This window comes from Pelodiscus sinensis, chromosome 11 (assembly GCF_049634645.1).
Source record: "Pelodiscus sinensis isolate JC-2024 chromosome 11, ASM4963464v1, whole genome shotgun sequence".
Taxonomy (NCBI): domain Eukaryota; kingdom Metazoa; phylum Chordata; order Testudines; family Trionychidae; genus Pelodiscus; species Pelodiscus sinensis.
This window is the reverse complement of record NC_134721.1, coordinates 26848632-26854704: the sequence shown is the minus strand read 5'-3', so window position 1 is coordinate 26854704 and position 6073 is coordinate 26848632.

Sequence of the window (6073 nt, the reverse complement as noted above, 5' to 3'; positions counted from 1 at the left end):
ATTTATCTCCCTGCGGTTCCTACCTTTTGAAAGCAAGCTATCCAGTACAGACGGCAGGGGGGAGGGGACAGGACCCAGAGCTTCTCAGACTTTAATAGATTTGTCCACATCTCAGTGCAAATGTCTCCTGCCTTACCTCATTTGTGAACACACTATCTCTGATCACTAGTATCATAGAAAAATGTATGTATTTCTAATTCAGGTCACTTTGAACAGAAGTAGAGGTACTGCCACTTGGTCTGTCATCTCTTCAGTCTGGTAGCAAATAGCCTGCTATGGTCATCAATCATAGTTGGAGAAGCTCAAGTAATTGCAGCATTTGGATTCTCCTTGCTTTTTGAAAAAAAAGTAGTGCTTAATGGAACACTTGATTGTGAGTAGAGTTAGAAGATATTTTATGTTGGTTTCACAAAGTTTTGTATAGCCATTCAGCAACTTTATCAGGATTACACTATGGGCCATGGGACAAGGCACTTCAACTTTTTGTGTGTCAGTATTGAGTGAATATATTCCAATTCTTGTTAAACACTGGGAAGACCTCCAAAGAAGATAAATACGTGTGCTGTTGAGGAATATATGGAGGTTGGATTTTAGAATGCATAAGTATATTTTAACAGCTATACTTGCAGAAGAGGAAGGAAATTTTGATTTACTCTTCCCCTGGCCTAAGAAGCAACTGTTTTGCCTTTAAAAATTATGAGCAACACCTAGGAATGGCATCATGGCCTCATGGCTACTATGCAAACTCATGCCAAATGCAACCACAGCATCCTGTAATGAAGTTCTTCCTCTCCTACTTTACATATATTTGTGGCTGTCCTAATGGGCTTGGCTGAAATGATGTAATTTGTCTCGTTGGAAAGGGTGATCTACCCCAAGACTTGATGCAGGTAATCTGGTGGCATAACCCAGCATGTTCAGTAAGGCCATAGGTAGTGAGAACATTGACAGGGAGAATACGTATCCTGGTGGGAGAGACCAGCTATCATAATACCTCTCTTTCCTACTAGTGTGTTACCCCCAGGCAGGGGGGCATGAAGGTGAACAGGCTACCTCTAGCATGGGAGTTTGGCTATCACCATCCTCACTCCCTCACAAAGAAGGGATTCTAGAATCAAGGCACTGATAATATTTGGCACCAATTTCGGTTGTGGTGCCAGGAATGGGTACCAAATTCATAATGGTGTGGAAGGTAGAAGAGCCATGATCATAGAGACCCAGGTACCATGGCACTTGGGCTCAGGGAGGAAGGGCGAAGCCCAAGAGTAGTGTGGTCTGCCAAATTAGAGGGAAGCACCTGTGCAAGATAGTACTAGACTCTTCTCATGTTTATGACCCTTGAGTGAATGAATTAGTCTGAGGTTAATCATGTAGCTTGTGACAGTTTGTTGTTAATTATCAATTACTAGGGACAGAAAACAGCCCCTCAGACACCTGTGTTGCTGCAAAATAAATCCACTAAATGAACAAGACCTTGCAGGGAATAGGGCAATTATAGTTCCGTGGGACAGTAAGTCTAACTGAAGGCAGCTTGTAGTCCTCCTATCAAAGTGATTGAATAAGCAGCTTGTAGTCCTCCTATCAAAGTGATTGAATAAGCCAGCATTGCTCTCAGCCATGTCTTTCTCTATAAAAGAGCCAGCCTTCTCTACATCAGGGATGGCCTATTATTAAGAGAGACCTCAAACCTTTACCTTAGGTCATGTCCATACTTAAATGTGCTGGGGATCAATCTTCTAGTGTTTGATTTAGCAGGTCTAACAAGGATTTGTTAAATCAAACACTGAGGCTACATCTACACTGGCATGATTTTCCGGAAATGCTTTTGACGGAAAAGGTTTTCTGTTAAAAGTATTTCTGGAAAAGCGCGTCTAGATTGGAAGGACGCTTTTCCGGAAAAGCACTTTTTGCGGAAAAGCGTTCGTGGCCAATCTAGACGCGCTTTTCCGCAAAAAAGCCCCGATTGTCATTTTCGCGATCGGGGATTTCTTGCAGAAAACACTACTGTGCTGTCTACAGTGGCCCTTTTCCAGAACGGTTTTCCGGAAAGACTTTGCCCGAACGGGAGCAGCATAGTTTTTCCGGAAAAGCACTGATGATTTTACATGAGATCGTCAGTGCTTTTCTGGAAATTCAAGCGGCGAGGGTAGACAGCTGGCAAGTTTTTCCAGAAAAGCTGCTGATTTTCCGGAATAACTTGCCAGTGTAGACACAACCCGAGGATGGCCCCAGTCAATGCCACTACTCCCCAATTCATTGTAGGTTTTAGGGTTACTCAAGTCACATCTCCACTTGCCCCATGGGAGATTGATTTTTCTGGCATTTGAGTTAGCGGATCTAGTTAAAACCCACTAAACTGAACACTCCTTGCAGTCGTAAGGGAAGCTGACTGTAAAGGCAGCACCAAGCTCAGCTTAAGGTAACACTGATTCCTGCTGAAAAAGAGACATAAATGCCTGCTCAAGCTCTGCCACACCCACATCCTGCCTTATCCAAGCCCCACATGCAACGATTACCCCCACATGTAAGGAATGATAGAGTAGGATTTTAGGCCTTATATACCCCCCCCACACACACCCATATTATACTAACCCCTTAATTTACTTTTGCAGTAGCTCACATACAAGTTTTTTGTGAAAACGTGTAACTACAAATTTATGTGAGCAAATTTTAGATGACTGATTATGAACTGTTCACTTCAACTAGCTATTATTTGTGATGAGGGAGTTGACTCACATTTCTACCCTATATTTGGATTGCTAGAATTTTTTTTAAAAACAATGAGTTACTAGAAGATTTACCCAGCATCACTCAGATCCTTAATTGAAGTAAGTTTTGTTTTTCTTCATTTCAATTAATAGTCATATGCTATGCTGGGAAGATTAATTATTACCCCAGGTTCACACAAACAAATTTCTTTTCTGCATACCTTCATATCATTTATAAAGGGAACAAAGCAAAACAGATGTGTTCAGAATTCAGGGTCAACATCACCCTGTAATTTGTTCATTATACAGTACTGAGTTCCACATTAAAAACAAAAACAAACGAGTAAAACTTTCCAGAACTCAGGATTTCCTGTTACAGCAGACAGGTTACCAGCCATCTTCATTAGTCTTGTATTTTCACATCAGAACACAATCTACAGGCAGTCCCCGGGTTACGTACAAGATAGGGACTGTAGGTTTGTTCTTAAGTTGAATTTGTATGTAAGTCGGAACTGGCATCCAGATTCAGCCGCTGCTGAAACTGACTAGCGGCTGACTACAGGAAGCCTGAGGCAGAGTTGCTCTGCCCCGGGCTTTCTGGAATCAGCCACTGATCAGTTTCAACAGCAGCTGAATCTGGACACCTGGGACAGAGCAGCTGGGGTGCTGCCGGGTAGGTCCCTGCAGCGCCGCACCTCGGCGCTACGAGTACCAACCCGGCAGCACCCCAGCTGCTCTGCCCCAGGCATCCTGATTCAGCCACTGCTGAAACTGACCAGCAGCGGCTGAATCAGGACGCCTGGGGCAGAGCAGCTGGGGTGCTGCCGGGTTGGTCCAGTAGCGCCGGGGAGTGGCGCTACGGGACCAACCCGCAGCGCTCCAGCTGCACTACCACAGGCGTCCGCGAGAAAAACCTAGTCTGCTGGGGGGGGGGGGGGGGGGAGAGCAGCGCACTAGCTGCGCTCTCCCCCCCCCCCCCCCAGCAGACCAGGGAGACGCGGAGCAAAGACGCGGAGGACCCGGGCGGCGGGACTGCGGGGCATCTGGACGGTCCCGCCACCTACGTCCTCCGGGGCAAGAAAAGCCTCGTTCGTAAGTACGGATCCGACATAAGTCGGATCCGCGTAACCCGGGGACTGCCTGTATTTCAACTGATTCTGGAGATGGAAAAAACTTAAGTGCGTTGATCCCTCTCAGTTTAAAATAGTCTGACTTCCATGGGAATTGTGCCTGAGTAATGACTACATTGCTACACCCCAAGAGGATATACCACATATAAACAACTACTCCTACAGTACTTTTTACTACAGAAATATAGGCTCAGAAAGGCCTGCAATTAGTCATCTAGACCAGTGTTTCTTAAACGTTAAGACCAAGGAACACCAATTTTTTTTTTTTTAAATGAGGAACACCAAAAGATTTTTTTTTAGGGGGGGGGGGGGGGGAGAAAGGTCGCTTACCCCTTTAAGGACAGCAATTCTGAATTCCATTCTCTGCAGCACACCTCTGACTGCCTCAGCACACCAGTGTACCACAGAACAGTTTAAGAAACACTGATCTAGACCACACTCCTGCCGAGATATTATATTTGCTTACTAGATGATGAGTAAGTATCCTGTAGTCTAGACCAGTGTTTCTCAATCTTTTTTATAAAGTATCCCCTTTCAAAAAAATTATAAGTACCCCCAGTACCTAGTTTTCAGACACACAATTTTTTTCTACCATTGCAACACATTTGTTTGAACAACTTAATTGTGGCCGGGCAGGTGATGAAATTTTTGGGTATAAAAAGTACAAAAATAATAAAGCACTGTAAAACAAAAATTCAGTTCTCCAAATTTCAATTGTGTTGATGTACCTCCCAGACATCTCTCGAGTACCCCAAGGGTACTCATACCACTGGTTGAGAAACACTGGTCTAGACCATTGTTGGTAATTGTTTGTCTAAACTTTTTTTTTAAAGTCAGGTGATGGGGATTCCAGAGCCTCTCTAGGTAATTTGTTCTAGTGCTTGACTTCCCTTCCATTTATTTCCCTTTCCCTTACTGCAATTTAAGCCCACTACTACTTTTCCTGTCATCAATGGACCAGGGGAAAAAATTATCACCTTCTTCTTCATAAACAACCATTTACATAATTTGAAGACATTCATCTTCTCCAGCCTAAACAAACCAATTTTCAATCTTTCTTCAGACATTGCTATACCTAACATTTTTTTATTGCTCTCCCCTGGCTCATCTCCAATTTGTGCACATCTTTCTAAAAGTATGGAGCCCCGAACTGGACATAATATATCAGTTAGTTCTTTAACTTTAAGAAAAGGTGACAAGCAAGTGTTTTAACTGTTTATAGGACACGCAATGTTGATTCTCAGTGCTTTCACTACAAAATATTTATACAGATTTGCAGTGTTATCAGAAAACATGAATTAATGGTGAAGTCAGTTCCACTACAGAATATTCCCAATCTTCTGGTACAGGCTGTCCTCACTGTAAATCCAAGATATGTTCCCAGAAACTTATATCGAAACAATCTAAAGCAGGGAATTTTTTCCCCCCACAGCTGACTTCCATTTGTGCAATTTTTCTTTTTTGCATGTGACTTAAGAACAGGGACTAGAGGGACTTCAACACATCAACAACTTTAGTGCAGAACATATGTATACCAGGGCGACTCTTATAGTGGGGACACGTGGGCTGTGTCTAGACTGGCAAGTTTGTCCGCAAAATCATCTGCTTTTGCGGAAAAACTTGCCAGCTGTCTACACTGGGCGCTTGAATTTCCACAAAAGCACTGACGATCTCATGTAAGATTGTCAGTGCTTTTGCGGAAAAACTATGCTGCTCCCGTTCGGGCAAAAGTCTCTTTCCGAAAGACTTTTGCGCAAAAGGGCCAGTGTAAACAGCAGAGATTTCTTTTCTGCAAAAAAGCCCCGATGGCAAAAATGGCGATCGGGGCTTTTTTGCGGAAAAGTGCGTCTAGATTGGCCACGGACGCTTTTCCGCAAAAAGTGCTTTTCCGGAAAAGTGTCCTGCCAATCTAGACGCACTTTTCCGAAAAAGCTTTTAACAGAAAATCTTTTCCGTTAAAAGCATTTCTGGAAAATCATGCCAGTGTAGACGTAGCCCTTGTATATGACAAAGTATATGGAACATTCAAACAGGGGCTCACAAGGCAGCTTCTTGAGGATGACTGAGGCCCCACCATGGAAAAGGATGTCTAACTGGGATCTGACTGATTTCGAGTCAGTACATCCCCAGCAGGTCTGTCACCCAAAACTGTCTCAGCCAGCAAGGAGATATCATGCTGACCACAGTTTTAGCCTTCCTGATCTTGGAAATTATCCTGGTAATTAGGGGAATCTG